The 20999-nt window shown below is 39.1% G+C and overlaps 1 pseudogene; it reads left to right on the top strand.

The window, feature by feature from the left end:
* Positions 1 to 15322: 15322 nt before the first annotated feature.
* Positions 15323 to 16020, top strand: LOC149267302 (uncharacterized; annotated as a pseudogene).
* Positions 16021 to 20999: the final 4979 nt, after the last annotated feature.

Raw genomic sequence — 20999 nt, 5'->3', positions numbered from 1 at the left:
GCCGCTGAGGATAAGGTGCAGAAATCATTTGTGAAGGAATATGCGTGTGACTAAACTTATGTGTGGAGGATCATTGCATGTGTAAGCAAACTTTTTGAACCTCTCCGTGGATTGCCAAGTTCTACAGCGTGGATGTGTGATAAAGCCATGTGGAGGAGCCATTCCTGTCGGTGAGAGGAGAATGTGCTTGCTGGTCAAGGAACTCCAGTGTTCTGGGGACTTAATAATGGACCCATCGTTGGTCTTTGTACTATGAACATTACCATGAAAGGATGACCAATGATGCCAGGAAATCTAAAAGGCTCACATGTTTTACTTGCCTTATAGCGTATATGAAATAGTGGAAGGGATGTATGTGCCCAACTCTCATAACATGCACCCATTGCAACTGTTTTTGAGGGACTATGTCAACATGATTGCTGCCAAATATCCCTTTTGGAACAGAACACGAGGGGCAGATCATTTTTTCGTTGCCTGTCATGATTGGAGGGGCAGTGCAGAATGTTGCACTTAACACTAAAGCAAACCATCACGTTCCACTCCATGATGACATTCCAGGACGGAACCTTGTATTTTGGCCTAGATGGATTATTTTCCTGTGCAGATTGCTGATTGTTGAAAGCCATTTTTGGTCTAGCGGCATGTGTTAAAAAAAGTGAAGATTCAACAGCATTTACTTATTGCACTGGATGTTCCAGCCCCTGTATTGAGCAGGTGTGTAGTCTATGGTAATAATTTTTTCTGCAGATCAAAGCACCATTGTCAAGGTCTGGAGGTATCTTAATGTAGAAATTGGAACGGTTTGGTTTTGTAATTGCCTTGCATGTTATGCTCATTGCAATTATTTAGACTTTTCAACTATTACAAGGTGATGTATATATCGTCCATATTTATGACAGACATCATGCTGAGATAATCTGATGTCGGTATTGAGTGGCACTCTATGGGAGAGGCTCATTAGAAAGTTCCAATTGATATAGCCAAGCTTCTTAATGAAGGCTTGTCTGTCAGGTGCTTGCTGATTGTTTGATTCTGCGTTTCAATGTTTCTTATAAAGTAAAGTGCACGGAGAAAGATGTTTTTACTGGAAAACCCTCTACTGTGGTTATTACTGATGAATGTCCAGAGGTTGGAGTCTGCGGAGGTGGCAAAACACACTTTGATCTCAGCGGTGCCGCTATTAACAGCATTGCAATTCCCGGGAGAGATGCAGATCTCCGTAAAATTGGAGCTTGAGTAGGATTTTGGCTTGAAGGTGGATTTGCAGTGAGCTAGATTTGCTATTGTCGAAATGTTTTTTTAATTCTCTGATGATGTTGCAATATATTGATTAACTATCATGACAATAAAACTAGTTGTAATTTAAGTGACATTAGTATGACCAACTATTGTCACAATGCTGAGTGTGTTGGAACTGGTCATTCCAACACTAAGCAAATTTGCAGGGAATGGTGAACACATGACAGTGAAAATGAAATCAATTGGAGCTACATCAGAGATTGGAGGATGATTGAGATCGTGTTGCAGATTGTTAGCGAGCATGAGGTAGTATGCTTGAAAAAAATGACTAGCCTTGATACTGTGAGTAGGGGAAGTGACATTATGTTGTGATGCCAGGAGAATTGGATACTGAAATGCGATGGAGGATTGGACCATGGAGTCCTGGATTACTATTCTTGAAGGGAAAATTCTATTCTCTTCATGTGGCTGTGAGTGCCTATGTTCCGGTTTCTTTATCAGTGGACCCCTCACAGATGAGGTAAAGGAGCAGCGACAACGTTTATGGTGGACAACAAAGTAGATGTTTGTTTGAATTAGTGTGGTTTGTGGAATAGACTCCCTAGCATGTTATAAGCAAGTCCAGTTATTGTAATGGTCATTGTATGTACCCAGAAACTCCAAAATGTAGAATGAAATGTAAATTTTTTAAAGGCATCTGAAAGTTCGTAGTGATCTCAAAACCACTTTGTAATGGTTTATGGTCAGCCTGAAACCATCTTTTGTCACTGTAAAGTGATGGTTTGTGGTGAGCTAGAAACCACATACAGAGCCTTAATGGCTACAGGACTTGCACGGTGGTGGCACATTTAAGTTCCAGATTTGCCCGGTGGTGGAAGATTGGACTTGCCCGGTGGTGGCATATTGAAATTGGCGGATTTGCCCGGTGGTGGTAGATCAGACTTGCCCGGTGGTGGCATATTGAAGTTGGCGGATTTGCCCGATGGTGGTAGATCGGACTTGCCTGGTGGTGGCATATTGCTTGAGTGGCTAATGTGTGCACAGGAGCTTTATGCTCGTAGGAGCAGGTGGACTGCAGTAACACCTAGCTCATGGTATCAGATATTGGTGTGTCTGAGCACAAGAGGGTCGACGCACTTTTCTATCTAACAGTTGCGTCGAAAGGCGCAATCAACGCAATTGTTTGCGAGTGTTATCTGGACATGAATATTTGGCTTATAAAGACACTGATCTCTCTTTGTTTTTGGAAGTTCTGTACATGCAATTCGCCTGATGGTGGTGGATTTGACTATCATGACAAGTAGTCATTAAGGGGGGGAGTTAGAAATAATTAATTCCTACTTGTCTATGGTTGTAATTCTCCATTTGAGGAGTTTTTTCCTACATAATAGGAATTTAGTTTCTCCTAGTTTAGTGTGTGGTTGAAAGAATCTCTCAACCACACTAGTGTACGTCCAAGATAGAATTCCTATCTTGAGACTATTGATTGTATAAATATGTGTGTAATTTCCTCATTCATGAATAATAGATAATATATTGCTGTGTGTAATTTTATCTCCAAAACGATTGGTGACCCACATGGTGATGTGCTAGGCCTGATAAACCCTTTCTCGAGCAACTCCTGCACCTGCTTTTTGATTTCAGCATTCTCTAAAGCAGACAACCTATACAATCCAATGTTAGGCAATGGAGCATCTTGCTGCAAAATAATATCATGTACTATTTCCTTTTTGGGTGGCAGACCTTTAGGTTCTTGAAACAAGATATCATACTCTGAAACAACCTTTCCTAAATCAGCGTGTTGTTTGGCATTGCAGTGCTCAAATACATTGGTTTTATCAGGTTTCTTTTCCTTTACAACCATCAGTAAGAATTGTTTACATGAATTTATCATTTGTTTCATCTGCCCTGAGTTTATGAGAGTATAATTATTCTTAAGCTTATGAGCTCTTACAAAGTATTCGATTCCATCTTTAACAAGTAGATACTTGTTCTTAGCTCTATAGAAAATAGCTTTTCTGTCATACAAGTAAGGACTTCCTAAAACAATTCCACATATATCCAAATGAATTATGTCTAACTCAACCTCATCTACAAATGCTGACCCAAAAGAAAACTTGAGTTTGCATTGTCTAGTCACTTGTAGTTGTGCTTTATCATTCAACCATCCTAATGGGTATGGTTTCTTGTGAGGTGTAGTTACTAATCCCAACTTCTTTACAATTGCTTCAGAAATTAAATTTACTTGTGAGCCACTATCAAACAAAGTATCAATCTTTTGATGTTTGGAAATAACTCGAATATGGAAAAGATCATGTCTTTTTCTCTCATTTTCTTCATCAATAATAGATTGAGCAGAATTACTAGTAGATGCTTCAGAATTCTTACCTTTTATACCTGTGGCTGCAATAGTTGTTTCATCTCCTAAGTCTGACCCCAAATCCTTCTGAATAGCTGTAGCAGTCTTCTTCTTCTTGCCCTCGAACTTCTTAGGTCTCAGCTCTAGATGCATAATCCAACAATGCTCATCATCATGCCCATCCTTTTTACAGTGAGTGCAAGAAGCTTTGCTCTTCTGTGCAGTGTTAGCCTTCCTTGCTTTCCATTTCTGCTTTCTTTTCTCCTTATTCTTGCTTGCAGAGGGTTGGGATGGTCCCCCAACTTCTGGATTTCCATTCTTTCCTCTAGCTTCTAGATGAGTAGCTTGTACATATACCTCATCTATACTAGTGGGATTAAACATGAGGATGGTGTGCCTCATGTAGCTGTGTAGACCACCAATGCACTTCAAAAGAGTTTCAGGTGAGTCTAATGAGATTCCTAGAATCAATGCTCTCTTTTTAAATTCTTGAGTATACCCTTGCACACTTTGCCCTTTCAACTGTCGAAGAGTTTTCCAACTCATCATGGCTTGTTGCATGTAGGCCAATGGATAGAACTGCTTTTTGATTGCAGAAACAAATTCACTCCAGACAGAGATAGTCTTACCATGTCTCTTTAGGTCAGCTTGGGTCTTGCCTTCCCACCAAACCAAGGCAGTGCCTCCAAGGTGTAGGCTTGCTAGCTGAATCTTGCTCTTGTCTGAATCAATACTCTGCACTCTGCAATAAACATCAATTTGTCTAATCCAATTGTCCAACTTTTCTGCATTCAACTCTCCATCATATATAGGCAAATCAAATTTAACATCTAGCTTAATCAAAGATGCCTTCTTGTTATGTACAAGGCTATTAGGAGGTGTGAGAAAGCTTTCCTCTTTCCCTTTTCCTTTTGAGTGGTCATGGAAATGTGACTCATCTTCTCCTTTGTCTTGTTTAGAGCTTGATGAATCTTCATCCTTATGTTTTCTAAAGTCCCTATACATTTCTTCTACCATGGACTTTATAGCTAGGAAACTTTCTATGAATTGAGGGTCTGGCCCCACAGAACCTTCTTCTGACATTGTCTTCCAAGGATAGACTCTCCCATTTTCAGGATTAGTTTCGACCAACTCTCCTTCTCCTAATTTGAGCTTTGATCTAGTTAGCATTCAACAACTAAACCAACACAAGCTTGTCTAACCTTAACAGCCTAGAGCTCCAATACCATTTGATTTGAAAAGCCACTCTTAAGTGACCTCAGTTAATTAATTATTGAATGAAGGTATTACAGAATCTTGTGTTGGTGTGTGTCTATGTTATTTTAGGCAACGGATCGATCAGACTGCAAAATACACAAACACTGGAAAATCAAAAACAGTAAGAGAAACACAGTAAGCACAGACAAGAACACGACAATTAATAAGGAGTTCGCCCTATCCTCCAGGGCTACGTCTCCGGTCCAGATTTCAATGGTGGCCTTCTTTTATTGTGTCTTTAAAGCAGCGAATTACAATGAGGAGCTCAAACTGAGTCTCCTGAAACAGAATTGCTTGGCAGGGTGGTTCTTGGATTCCACAAGCCACTAGAGTGCACAGACTCTTTTCCTTACTAGCTTTGGACCTCTCTGGTATTCAATGGGAGAAGCCCAATGTGGTGCTCAGTTCCCCGATAGATCCTCTTAGGGATGGCTCGATGCTGCCTTATGCTACAAGTCAGCTCGGCTCTCTGTCTTTTTACTCTTTGTTGCACTGTCTCTTTGTTCTCTGTCTTCGTCTTCTTCTTTCTCTGGTCTCCATTCTCCTTGTGTTTTGTTCTATCTGTTCATGGCTTTAAAGCCAGTCGCTCTCATGACTGCTCATTTCCTCTTCCGCCCCCGTCGAATCGCCTGCTGCTACTCGCTTGGAGTTCCCTGTCTCGGTGTCATCATCAATGGCTCACAGGGAGTGGCCACTTGTCCTCCTACGAACTACGCCAGCTTTTCCTCGTCGGTTCGGTTCTTTGGTTACGTCGGGAAATGACTCGTCTGCCACCTCAGCGGTCAAATCGGACCTCAAATCCTTATACATCGCGGCTTAATCCCCTGTTAAATTTGGTTCCCCCATCGGGCACGATCTCAGCCGTTAGATCTGGAGCCCCCAGATCCAATGTTATTCGCTCATTTTGCGCGGTTGACTTGCTCGACCGTTAGTGCGCGATGAACATCAGTTTTCTCTCTCCTCCGCCTGCCACGTATTGGGCGCTGAGTGGAATCACTCACTTTTCTTCAATTCCGCTTACCGCCCAAGGGTGCCCTCGATAAATACCGCTGGTTTTGGAGTGCGAGTCCTGCCTTTAGCCTTTAGCACTTTCCCCACATTTTTCTCGGCTTCCATGCGACCGAGTGCTTCGAGGCTTTCCTTCTCGAGGAGTTTTGCCTAGTGAAGCACTAATCACGCATCAGAAACTACCTCCTTTTCCTGATCTGGGCTTCCTAGGTGCTAGTTTTGCCTCTTGCGCGGTCTCCATGGGCCTCGGTTAGTGCACTTTGACTGAGGTCCTTGTCGTTCCTCGCTAGCTGCCAGTTGCCACTGTTCAGAGGTCTTCCTAATTGCTTTGTGCTCTTGTATTCGAAGTTTTGTCTTGATTTGATACAGTCATGGCTCTCTGATTATTTTCATGGATCCAATTCGGATCACGACATAAGGTCGGCATGATGTGTAGTAACAATGACATGGAGTTGGCATATTGGACAACGAGACCAATAGAGAAAAGGGCATGTCCCAGGCAGATAAATAGTTGTGCACCAAATATTTGGGGCTTGGTCACATGAAATTGTGAAGTTAGAAGGCCGAGGACCAAGGTTTATTGTGTTGGCTATATGCATGGTCGTGAAGTAATGTCCTATCGATGAAAGAAGCTTGCTAATAAAGAAGGGGGCTATGAGATAAGATTGGTCATGTATAAAGTAAATTTAAAACTCCTCCCCATGCTCCAATATAGTATCTTGTTCCACAATCATGATTCAGGGGTATATATTATATTAATTGGCCACACGCGTATTATATTATTAACGACTTGAATCCAATGGTTTTATAAAAGGGTTTTATTATACCCTTATGGCTCCTCCCACTTAGGTTTAAAATAGGCAAGTTTGGTAATAAAAGGGATTTATTTCCCATGGTCGATTCTATGGAAGCACCTGTCACATTCAAAAATAGGGATTGCTGGTCAAAACCTAGCCATGCCTGCATTAAAAAAGAAAAAAATTAAGATATCTTAGAAATATGACTATCCATAATTTAAAAAATCAAATTACCTTTATTAATTTATCATATTTGTGATATTAAGAAAATGGAATTGGATTTTTTATTTTAACATCATAATTATGATTATATTAAATTTCAATATATAAATTTTCACGAATCATTAAATTTAATAAAACTATCATATTTTATATATATATATTATCTTTATTCTTTTTCAATAAAAATTTAAAGCAAATTAAATATTTATCCTATTTTTTTTCTAATAATGTTATTTTCTTGACCTACAAACCTAATAATGCACGGGATGCACGACTTCAGATATTTGATTCATAATCAAGCAAAAATTAACTCTGGTGGGACACTTTCATGACGCCTATTCTTTTAAGTTTAATCAATTATGACACACTTAGTTTGAAGTTTAATCAATTATGACCAGTTTCTATAGGACTATATTTATTTTTCGGAGGATTGAGTCTAAGTCACACTCTTGACTGAGTGAAGTGAGCCAATTTCCATATGGGCCAACTTCATTTCTTTCGATGGCTTCATCGCTGTCTACCTTAATCATCGTACTGTCCATTCCACATTTCCAAACGGATGATTGCGGACAAGCTTTATTGCAGTGTAGAGTAATATTTTTGTATTTCTTTGAACCCGAGAAAGTCCCGGTCACGTTTTCGCAATTTCTTTACGCTTAACAATAAGGAATTTCCTACTTTTTGGTAAAAAATAGCTTTTCCCTTTCCCACTCCCCGGAGATAGCTTAAAAGTTAACATTCTATCCATATTTGTGCTTACTTTCCATGATGGGAATTAGAGTTTTATGGAGTGAAATTTATTTAGGTATGGAATTGGTTGGACACTTAAGGGAGGACTTGGTTTATTTATTTATTTTTATGATTATTGAGTTATTAAGATGTTAATTTTTTTTGAGCTAAAGAGTTAATTAAGTATGAGTCTATTAATCCATATGATGAAGTATATGATGTTTTAGCATTGGATTTTATAAGATAGAGATTGGATGAGAATTTTTTGTGCAATGTAGCAAAAGCTACAAGTTCTAAAGAAATGTGAAAAATCTTGGGAGAAGAATTTCATGCAAGGGAGAGTGACATGTAGCAGCGAGATGTGTCACAATTTGTTGAGTCAGCCACATATCTGAGAGTAGATGAGCAAGACTCTGAGATGACAACAGAGGTTGGAGAATCCCATGACCGTGAAGACTATACAAGTGAAACCCATACTGCAAACATGCATATGGATGAAAAAGATGCAGCAAAATTGTAGAGAGAGAAACTGAAGTGTCTATGTGTGAAGCAAAGCAAGAGCATATAAATGCTCAAGGACTCCATTGTAACGTGAATGGTGCAGATAATGGTGAATCCCACTATGACGAAACACGTGGATAATCACTGCAAAGTGAGATGTGAATTGGTGAATCTCGTTGCAGCTAATGAAGTTGAATTTGTTAATTAGCACATGCATGCTTGGATAACCCACCATAGGGTGAAAGCAAATTATGTTGATGTTAACTTTGATGAAGATAATTTCACTAGTGATGAGTGGTTACAAACGATGCAACACGCGTTGATATGTTGTTATTTAGTGAGAGAAACCCACTTGTGTTTTGAAGCAAAGTGGAAGACAACATGTTGCAACAACAAAGGTTAGTAAAAGGGGAAAAAATGAAAATTATGATGCAATGACAGAACAAAAGAAGGCATAAAGGGAAGAGGTAGAGCAGGAAGCTCTCACTGAAGAGCATAATGAAGATATTTTTAACATTGATTTTGAGTGTGCAAGTAAACAAGATAGCAGTCCAGCTAAAAGAGAATATGAAGAACATGATGCAAGAAAGGACATGGATGTTTTTGAAGACAAAGATGAATGCATTGAAACCATTTTTCAGCAATGGAGTCAAGAAGAGATAAGATTATTCTATCAAGAAATATGGCAGAAAGAAAGTCATAGATATGAAGTGCAAAAAAAAAACGCGAATAACACAATTTGAAGATGAAATGTTCTGGCAGCAGTCCATGAGCAAAAGAATCCTTGAAGAGGAAGTTGTAGAAGACTGATTCAAATCAAATTCAAGACAAACCAAAGAAACATTGTAGCAACAACAAGTAAAGAAATATGGAGCCTACAACAAGAATGCGCAACAAAGAATGAAGCAATTTCGAGGATATAGAATTTGCTAAAAGAGAAAAGAAAATACAAAATTGTAAAAATTTTGAGTCATTGTAAGCCTAGTTAAAATAGAGATCAAGATGTATGTTTGAGTGATGATTGAGTTAATTTCTATTGCAAACCTAGCAGGCATAGTTGAGTCATGCTGAGTCCTACAGTGGTAATTAAAGGGGGGTGCTGGAAATTGTAATTACTCCCACATGCAAAAGTTGGTTAAATTTGGAGGAGTCAAGTTGAGTGAGTTCGAGTTAAGTCATATTTTGGGAAAAGTCTAAATATCCCTCACCGAATTCATTGAAATCTTCAAGCTCAATTTGTGTGATCAATTGAAAAGCCGCAACTCGTATTATTGTGTATGAAATTTATAATGACTTGAACACAAAATTATTTCACTAAGAAATAGATCTAATACATTGTTTCACAATGAAATCAATCTAATACAAAGCACTAACATGACAACAACAATCGAGAACATATTTATGTTGCTTGCCAACATTCACAAACTGAATCTAATACAAACCACTGACATGACAACAATAATCGAGAACATATTTATGTTGCTTACCAACATTCACAAACTAAAAATTCAGAGCATTTGTCGGATAAAATAAAGACTTGGTTATCGTTGGTGTCACGCCCCTACACCTGCGGTAGTCTTCCAACCGCTTGTAGTGAGGTACGGCACCACCGAACGCTTTCTTTTTAACAATACTAACATTCGTGGACTACGCCTACTCCAACATTAACATACTTAGTTTGTGTTTCGCAACCAAGTAAAAGCATTATCCTTTATACTCTAATGAAGCCCATATTCATTCATTATCCATATGCAATTAACTGAGAACATCAACAATTGCAATCTAGTATAAAGGGAGGGGCAACTCCCTAAAATTCTGCCCAACAGTTTATTAAGAATATCAGTTTCTTCAATAATACAATACAAGTAATGCTTGGCAAGCTCCAAGCCAATACTTAGAATAATTTTACAGTCAAGGCATAGAACAGCCTTTCACAATCATGTGCACCCTTGCACAAAGAGGAGTGCTCACCCGAGCCACCTATCTCTCTTTATCAAGTCCTGCACACAATGTCTGCATATAGTTTCCACCTTAGCACGCTTGCCTCACCCAAACCGGCACTTAACAGTCCAAAACTGCACCTTAGAAGTACTACGCATGAGATGTGCGTAGTCTTCCTTTACCCCTGCGCAGTTTACCTCTTGTGCGTATGAGTGTACAATCCTTGTGCGAAGATGCTTGGTACAAATGCGTTGCAGCCACCTCTTATTTATACGCATATCACCTATGCGTAGTTCCTTGGGCCGACCTTCCATATTCTATTATGAACGCCCCCAAGTCTTGCTTTAACATGTCAGCTTGGTGCATGTTTTATGCCCAACGTTCAACGCATATAAACCTTGTACGCCCTCATATCATATGCGCTCAAGTGTGGAATGATACTTAGTCATTTTTCGTGTGCTCCATAACGTCGCAGGTTTTGTCGCAATTGTGTCGCACTCCTACCGCAGCTCGTCGCAAACCCGGTTGTCGCGCGCCCGTCGTGCGCCCATGCCCGGTGTCCGTCGCACAATCACCCGGAGGCCTTACATTCTCCTCCACCTGAAATCGTTGTCGTCCTCGACAACATACCATCATCCATGATGTTGACTCCTCCACATAAGGCAAACATCACTGCAACATATGTAGAACCACTGTCTCCACCATGTCTCGGCCTAGTGACCAACTGCCACCAAGCTCACCATACCAAAGTATGTATCTCCACGATCCATGCCCAGGTCCATGGAAACTCCATCCATCTCATCTGCAACATGCCATCATCAATCATACCTGCTCCATATGCTTGAGGACTCACTGCCATGAGCAGCTAACAATGAGCCCATCTTCTTACTCATCTAAGAAGATGTAGAGGGAGTAGAGCCTGAAGGCTCTCCCTCACTAATCAACTCGATCCATCTATCAGGATCCTCAATCTCCATCCTTTGTAGATAAGCAACCTGGTCTTCCTTCTGGACATCCGGCCTCACATATACCTCATCATCATCATCTTCCACCAGCTCTAGCCTTCTTGTTAAGTCCAAGATGCTATCTGAAAGTGTCTTTATGACCACTGACTGCTCCACAAGCTTTGCCTCAACAGTGGACAACTGCTTATTCACTTTTTCCTTATCCTCCATTTGCATTGCTCCCACTTTACAATAAGGTCTTGTTGCACCAACGGTAGGCACACTGATGGGCACATCTTCCCTTCCATCATAAATGTAGAGCTTCTTCAAATGTGGTACAATCATAGCATCGAATTGTTTCATAAAATCCATCCCCAATACAGCTTCGTAGTCATCAATCCGCACTATAGTGAAGTCCACCTTTCCGGTCCATTCACCAAGTGTAGTGTCCACTTTCTTAGCTATACCAAGAATGTCCATAGGAGGAGAATTCACTATCTTCATTTGTGCCTTTGCCGGTACAAACTTCAGCCCAATTCTTCTTGCAGTATCTTCTCCCATGAAGTTGTGAGAAGCCCCACTATCCACCATAGTGAGTACACTAGTACCTCCAACCTTCATTCAAACATACTCTAACTTGTTTCTTTCTAGGTCTCTCTTAGAGACTACTTCTGTAGTAGGAGAAGCACCAAGTATCTGCATCATCCCCACAGAAGCATCATTACTCTCATCATCAGACTGTGCAACCGTAGCCACCTTTGGTTTAGAGGGACAATTCTTCACCGTGTGTGGTCCTGCACATAACCAACACTTCAAAGGGTTCTTCATTTTCGGGCCATCCTCCGATTTTGAAGCACCATCATCCTTCTTCTCTTTTGGCTTTTCGGTCTTCTTCTTCTTGTCATCAGAAGTTTCCTCAAAGTGATCCACCAACCTATCAACTGCAGCAAAAGCTTCTTCAAGTGTTCTAATCTTCTGTCTCCTCACCTCGTTGCGTGCCCAAGGTTTCAATCCCATAATGAAGTTGAACACCTTGTCTTTTTCTGCCATGTCATGAAGTTCCAAAGCTGCACTTGAATACTCTTGCTGGTATGCTTGTAGGCTTCCTGTTTGCTTTATGTACTTGAGTTTGGTCCTTGCTTCCCATGTGTCATCCTGAGGACTGAAGTGGGTCTGCAAAGCCTTCTTCAAGTCTTTCCACGAAGTGATGTCATCAGCACTGCCATTGGCAATCTGGTCCACTCTCCTTCGCCACCACATCTTAGCATCCTTTGTCAAGAACTGAGTAGCTACCTTGACTTGTGTCTCACCATCAACCAGGTTCAACCGCTCCAAGTACTGCTCCACGTCCCACAAGAAGTTGCCAAGAATTGCTGCCTTCCTTGTTCCATCATAAGATTCCGGTTCCTTGACCTTCATATGAGGCATTCCTCCAAATGAATTATGCCCCATGGCCCTCTTCACAATCGTAAGCTCATTCTTTGTATCTTCAAGAGTCTTCTTCAAGTTCACGATCTCTGCAAGACCTTGATTTCTTGATTCCTCGACCTCTTTGATTCTTTGTTCAAGTTGTGCACACCTAAGATCAGTGTACTCATTTTGTGTCTTAAGCTCATCATTCTGTGTTCGGAGTTCATCGAGTTCTTCTTTCCAAGAAATCTCCATATTCTCTATCTTTTCCACCACCTTTTCAATGAACCCAATAGTAGTATCCTTCTCATCATGACTAGACCCAGCCTGAGACCCAGCTGCCATTTCGACCAGCTTTTTCTTCCTTTGTGATCTAGTCTCGACCATTCAACAATTCCACCGAGTATCCTGCAACCTGAACCAACCCTTGTTCCACTTCGTGTGAAACGGCTTCCTTCACCTGCAAGTACCCTTATCACTGCCACGAGCAACCTTTGCTCACCAGCTCTGACCGAGCTCTGATACCAACTGTCACGCCCCTACACCTGCGGTAGTCTTCCAACCGCTTGTAGCGAGGTGCGGCACCACCGAACGCTTTCTTTTTAACAATACTAACATTCGTGGACTACGCCTACTCCAACATTAACATACTTAGTTTGTGTTTCGCAACCAAGTAAAAGCATTATCCTTTATACTTTAATGAAGCCCATACTCATTCATTATCCATATGCAATTAACCGAGAACATCAACAATTGCAAACAAGTATAAAGGGAGGGGCAACTCCCTAAAAGTCTGCCCAACAGTTTATTAAGAATATCAGTTTCTTCAATAATACAATACAAGTAATGCTTGGCAAGCTCCAAGCCAATACTTAGAATAATTTTACAATCAAGGCATAGAACAACCTTTCACAATCATGTGCACCCTTGCACAAAGAGGAGTGCTCACCCGAGCCACCTATCTCTCTTTATCAAGTCCTGCACACAATGTCTGCATATAGTTTCCACCTTAGCACACTTGCCTCACCCAAACCGGCACCTAACAGTCCAAAACTGCACCTTAGAAGTACTACGCATGAGATGTGCGTAGTCTTCCTTTACCCCTGCGCAGTTTACCTCTTGTGCGTATGAGTGTACAATCCTTGTGCGAAGATGCTTGGTACAAATGCGTTGCAGCCACCTCTTATTTATACGCATATCACCTATGCGTAGTTCCTTGGGCCGACCTTCCATATTCTATTATGAACGCCCCCAAGTCTTGCTTTAACATGTCGGCTTGGTGCATGTTTTATGCCCAACGTTCAACGCATATAAACCTTGTACGCCCTCATATCATATGCGCTCAAGTGTGGAATGATACTTAGTCATTTTTCGTGTGCTCCATAACGTCACAGGTTTTGTCGCAATTGTATCGCACTCCTACCGCAGCTCGTCGCAAACTCGGTTGTCGCGCGCCCGTCGTGTGCTCGTCGTGCACCCGTGCCCGATATCCGTCGCACAATCACCCGGAGGCCTTACAGTTGGCCTCCCATCCGCTCTCGTGCTTCTATTCAAATGCAAATGCAATAAAGAATTTGAAACACGCTAATAAATTATTTTCGGATTTGAAACTGAAAAACAGTTCAAATACTTCTCATATCATTGAAACACTGTATTAGAAGGAAAATATTATGCCGAGTAACAAAAATTCATAAAACAATTTTTTTTGTTTGAATTTGCGACTTGTAGCCATTCCACGTCGGTTGTAGATAAAGCGGAGTGTGCTTTTCTTCACGTAGCTGGTAATAAGCCTTCATCTTTTAAAATATACTTTGCCAATTTTCTAACAGCAACCCGTATACATTCCACGACTTTTCCAATTTTCTAATAGCAACATGTATTCATTCCACGCCTGTAGTGGATAAGGCATAATCTGCTTTTCTTAGCTGGAAATAAGGAGTCATATTATAAAATATTTATAGAAGAGGCTCCTGCCCTAATTCAATGGCTGAATATATATATAATTGTTATGGGTTGTTATTCATTAATGCTGGTTAATTAATGAATGCTTCATTGATGATTCTTACACGTTTTTAGGTTTGGCATGAAAGAACAAGTTCACTCAAAATTGATTTTGAATTTGAAATTGCTCTCTCTAACTTGCTTTAAATTTCTCAGGAATGTAAAATCTAAATCCATTAAAATCAATTCTAAGAACATGAATTTCAAAAAAAGGAAATGCATAAAACAATTCTAAGCACATGAATTAAAAAAAAAAAAGGAAAATGCTTAAAAATTCACCGATGATGAGAAAGTGACAAGAAAGATTTCCAAATCTGAGAAATGCTTTAGAGTTTACAATGGGATGTCTTCTACTTCCACATACCCAAATGTTGCGGCATTTTTTAAAGTCTAAGCATTGAATTTGATTCGTTAGCCAATAAACCAGTGGGAGAAAATGCCTGGTAATATTATTATTCGCATAATCCGTACCCCTCAGATGAGTCTAGTGGCGACTAATCTCAATTTGGACAAACAAGTAATCAATATATTATTGAAATAAAATCTATTGGATTCTTCTGACATGATCTAGATCAGTGTAGTGGCGGCTAAACCCAATTTGGATAAACAAGTAGTCAATAGATTATTGAAATAAAATCTACTGGATTGTACTGACATGATCTGGATTGCATATTAGAATCCATTAGGTTCATTGCAGCGTCCATTAGGTTCATTGCAGCCTTAATATTATAGAGATAAAATCAGGTCCTTTCTCAGTATACCTATATATATATATATCTTGGTATGCTTTGGATTAAGCAAGCTGTTAGTTCTGCAAAGTTCAAGGCGGTGTGTGCTCTAAGTGTGCTGCAAAGCTCAAGGTTGTTAGTGCTATAAGCTTATAAGCTTCTGGCTGATACACAAATCTAGCTTCAATGACTAATAGAATAGATCCCTATGGAAGGGTAATCATTAAGGGTATGGCTATAAATTTGGAGATTTTGGAGGCTAGAAATGTTATAGCTAAGCCTGCCGGGGGCAGAGACAGCCTTTTCGTTCGATATTATCTGTCCAGTGGCAATGGCAAGGGAAATAATAATATTGCAGTTAATACGAGGGAGGTGATGGCAACGCGAAACCCTCAATGGAAACAAATATTCTGCTTGGAGTGCGGCGGGAATATTGACGATGCCAATGTTATTTCTGAATTGCAAAAGCAGTTTGTTAGGTTCGAGGTCAGGAAAAGGAGCATCAGAATGAGAGTACTGGGAAGTATGTTTCGAGCGTCCGAGGTGGTTGGATGGGTTGAAATAGCATGGAAGGATTTGTTGGCATCTCCCACAATATCAATCAACGATTGGTTTCCCTTAGTATATGATACTCGTGGAGGATCAGAGCTGCCACCCACTTTGCACCTTGCAATCTCCATTGATCAGCCTCCTCAAGAACGTGGGACGGAGATGGAAATGTACGATTCAGCTGAAGTTATAATGAGTTGCAGGAATGAAGTAAGAAGGAATTATTTGAATGTGAATAGGCGCATTACGCGGCTAGAACGTGATGGCTGTCGTTGCGGAGGAACAGTATGCTGCCACACCTCCACGACGAAGGTATTTTCGCTCTTGTCATGTGATGGCATGTCGCAGCCTCCACATCGAAATGGATTATTAAATGGGGGGTTGGTTAGATGGTAAAATAGAGGCGATTGAAATCCACAAAACTTCAAATACTGGAGACTAAGTCAGTGGTGTAAACTCATGTGACAGTCCATATCGTGTATGTTTAGGATGGATATTGCAGGCGGTTGTGTTGAAATTTTTTCAAATTAATTAAAAAATTATTGCTACCAGTGATCCATTCCATCATCGATGAATTTTAATGGTCAGCATCGCTGGTTCTCATCTCTCTGTTCATACTTATTAAATCTCACCAGATAACTATCATGTTCACATTTAACTTTAGACTCATTTCAGAAGTATATTGGATAAAAATCTCGGAAATGAATAAAAAATTACATACCGATCTGTTTATGTCAAGTATACTAAAGTTATTTTTTGTAAATAGGAAATTTTGTTTGTATCATACATTTGGACAAGATAATCACATTAAATGATCGAGAAACGAAGGTAATAACCCTTTTTAACAAAGAAAGTTTAATATAGAATTACATCTAATTAAATTATTACTTTACGTAATGATTTCAAATGATTAGGGAAAGATCTTGTCTTTTTATTCCTAAAATATAAACTTTTGAAGATCTAATTAAAAATTTGTTCCATAATAATTAGACATTTGTTTCATAATAATTAGTGAAATTTTGCAATTCTCAAAACATATTAATATTAATTTGTAATGGTGTAATGAAGTACCTAAATTTTAATGAGTTAAGCCTGACAAGAGAGCTATGAATTATGTTAAATTTAATCTTAGTTCTAAACATTTTTATGTACAAAAGTTCCATGGAAAACGAACAAAATATATCTATTTTTTTGACAAAATGAAAGGTAAATATATTCTTAAAAGATTTAAATAGCAAATTTAAATCTAAGAACTTATATGGCAACATCAAATACATGTATCATAATTTTACAAGAACATTCTATACTTCCAATAACAAGTTATTAGAGAGATATTATATAAAGAATAATAGATCATCTATTTAGATTTGATGACAAAGATGCAGATGTGGAAATACACAAAGAATAGATTCAAAATTGGTAATGGAGTGAACTCCTATTGTCTGTGATAACAACTTTGCATTCTTTGTCATGGTATCAGAGGATTCTCCTTCATTGTTGGAGATATGGACGTTGCCTCTTCATTGATCTGACTATTTCTTTCTGCATTCATATTCATAATGCCCAAATTTCTTGTAGTAATAGCACTAGACATTAGATTTTCTCCATGTTCTGTTTCTATGTGTCTAGTTTTGTGAAGATCTTAATTGTTCTGTTGCATGATGATATTCTGTAGATCTGCTTATTCCTCTACATCATTGTTTTTGCCTTTATATCCTCTGTCACTGGCTCTGCCAAGAGAGACTTATGCTTTGAAATCTTGTTCCATGGAATCTCCTCTGAGGTTAAGTCTTGTTTCATGTGACAGAAGCGATCCAGTCAATTGTTCTATTGAGAGAGTTGTAAGATCTTTGGATTGCAGAATGACTGTTCCAACCATGTCATATGTCTTTGACATGCTTCAGAGGACTTTTTCAACTATCTCCTGATCTGTAATGGTTTCACCAATAAGTTTGATTTGATTGACAATGCCCATGACTCTAGTCATGAACTAGTCAACATTCTTTGTGCCAATCATCTTCATGGTTTCGAACTGAGCTCGTAACGTCTATAATTTAGCAATCTTCATTGTATCATTACCATGATAGGAAACTTTTGGAATATCCCAAGCTTCTTTTGTTGTTGATGAGTTGATTATCTTGTCAAAGATAGAGTCATCGACTGAATTATGCACCCAATATTTGGCTCTTTGTTCTTTCTTTCTCATATCTGCAACAATATTTCTCTGATTATTACTCATGGTTGCTAATGCTTCTTGGGTTGGCTATACATAGGCATTCTGAAGTGTATCCCAACACTCTTGGGCTCTACATGTACCTAAGAATCCACGAAAGAAACTTGATGATAGAAGTGAAAAATGTATCTTTGTAGGCTATAGTGAATAATCAAAACCCTATAGGCTCTACAATCCAGTCACCAAGAAATTTATTTTAACCAAAGATGTTAAAGTTTTTGAAAATAAATATTGGTTTGATCAAATTGATGAAGCTTTAAATTTTCTCGTTCATCCACCACGATTGCCAAGATTGTAGGTACAGGAAGAACCATACCACCTTGAAAATGGTACATCTTCCAACAGTGAATCCAACAATTATTCATCACTTTCAAAAGAAAATAAAAGAAACTAGTAGCATCAGGGAAATATATGAGCAGAAGCATGAGTTTAATCAATAGAATATGTTTTCCTTTCTTTCCTATCAACCAACCCATTTTCAAGAGGCAATAAAAGAGAAACATTGGTTTGATGCAATGAATCAGGAAATCACAACCATAGAGAAGAACGAGACTTGGGAATTGGTTGATCTCCCAAGAGACAAAACCAACGCTGGTGTCAAGTGGGTATACAATAACAAACTGAATGAAAAAGGAGAAAATGAGAAACATAAGGTAAGGCTAGTGGCCAAAGGATTCTCACAACAGTTTGGTGTCGACTATGGTAAAACATTTTCTCTAGTAGCAAGGTCAAACACAGTTAGAACTATTATGGTCACTGGAAATCAACATAAATGGCAAGTTTTTCAACTTGATGTAAAATCTACTTTCTTAAATGGCATATTGCAGAAAGAGGTTTATGTGGATAATCCCCCTGGTTTTGAAGTTCCAAGATAGGAGCATAAGGTGTACAAGTTGAAGAAATCCTTATATTGATTGAAACAAGCTCCCCAAGCTTGGTATAGTGGAATCAACACTTACCTCATCAAAAGTGGACTTCATAGAAGCAGCCATGTGTCAACTCTTTATACAAAAACTCATGAAGGTAAAAGCCTCATTGTTTGTCTTTATGTTGATGATATTATTTATACATGTAATATGATTTTAGAAGAATTGAAAGTTGCATCCAAATAAAGTTTGATATGAGTGATCTAAGGCTCATGAAGTACTTTTTAGGCATTCAAATTCAACGATCTGCTAACGGAATTTTTGTCTATCAATAAAAGGATAGCACTGACATCCTGAAAAAGTTCAATATGATCAACTCTAAACCCACTGACACTCCAATTTCTCTAGGCACCAAGATGAGAAAATAAGATGAAGGGTCATAATTTGATTCTACATTATATAAAAGTCTAGTTGGTAGTCTCTTGTAGCTCACTGCAACTAGACCTGACATCATGTTTACACCTAGTTTTGTTTCCATATTTATGGAAACACCCAAGAATTTCCATTGGAAGGTTGCAAAAATAAACTTAAGATATGTTGCAGGGACACTAGACAATGGCTTGTTCTACACAAATTCTAAAGATTGCTCACTTTTAGACTATAAAAATAGCGACTATGCATGCAACTTAGATGATCACAAAAACACCTTAGGGTATGTTTTTCACTTGGGAACCAATTTGATCTTGTGGTCATCTAAGAAACAACCCATTGTTTCAATATTGTTTGCAGAGGTAAATTATGTAGTTGCAACTTCAACAACTTGTTAAGTAGTGTGGATGAGAAGATTATTGAAGGATATTTCAAATGTTCAAAAGGAACCAACTTCTATTTTCTGTGATAAAAACTCTACATTTCTTTTATGTGATCCTAAAAGGTTTTAGAGAAAAAATCTGATTCATAAATGTAATACCCTCGTACCAAATCTACTAAAGTAATCGGCCAACCAGGGTAAACATGTGATGAGAAGTTACTTTGATATTATTCGACTCCCTATGTGTCAGTTAAGGAAGTGGAACCAGCGAAACACATCACACAGACCTTCCAAATCAACAACATAACTCCTAGGATTCATCCCAACCATTAGGTAACCAGCCCCTGAGACCAACTAAATGTTTTAGTGCATCAACCCCCTAGATGCTCCCTTGATATGGACAAGGATGTGTCTGGGAGGCTCCAAAAGCTCCCATAACAAGGGAAAGGGAGCTTCCAGGTACTTTTTTTCTCCAGTGTTGTACTTGTGACTCCGGGATTTGTGCCACTTTTTTAGGCCCAAATCCTAGGTCACTGCCGAGAACTCAATGACACCTTCATAAATGAGTTTACACACCAAACAAAGATACATTTGCAAAAACATTGACAAGGACTAGACTAGACCCCTACCAACCATGATAGGAATTTCGTCAAACATGTCATAGACATGAAAGCTACAGGTCTTAACAGTAGAAATGAGCATAGGGGTCTCATACTTATTTGGGAATCGCTAAGAAGCATTGAGGCCTCAACACATTAGCTACAATTTCATCTATTAGGCCATAGATACATTTCTCATTGATTTACAAGTAAAAACATGATGAAATCCATACATAGGCACTATCATAATCCCTATTCATAACCAGCATAATAACAACAGAAATACCAAGGAACAACAACCATATAATCCACATATAAACTTGTATAATAGTCATGAATTAACAAGGAGAAATAACCTCATATTAATGATGCAAAGGCCAACTAGGTTTGGGACTTCCATGAACCACCCAACCATAGACTAGGCTAAACCAAATCTTTCTTCAGCCAGTCACCCCCATGCCATATTCCAAGCATGAATGTGGGATCTCATGGAACAATACATCAAAACCAAACTAGGGCTTCCAAAGGCCAAACCACCTAAACCCATCAAACAATGATTCCACCTCATGGTTAGACATCATAAACCATCACCAGATCAATCTCTACCCAATTTGTCCAAGGCTTTAGAGCATTTGTTCCAACCCGACTTCTAGGACTAGTAACTCAACCCACAACTGTTGTCGAGCTCTAGTGCATTTTTCCAACCAAGGCTCTAGGACTAGTAACTCAACCCACAGTTGTTGCTGGGCTCTAGAGCGTTTGTCCAACCAAGGCTCCAGGACTAGTATCTCAACCCACCAAGGGC

The sequence above is a fragment of the Pinus tabuliformis genome, chromosome 6 (genome assembly GCF_031772625.1).
Source record: "Pinus tabuliformis cultivar Carrire ecotype Pingquan chromosome 6, CPIR1, whole genome shotgun sequence".
NCBI lineage: Eukaryota > Viridiplantae > Streptophyta > Pinopsida > Pinales > Pinaceae > Pinus > Pinus tabuliformis.
The sequence above is the reverse complement of the archived record's forward strand: the minus strand, read 5'-3'. Positions and strand labels throughout refer to the sequence as shown.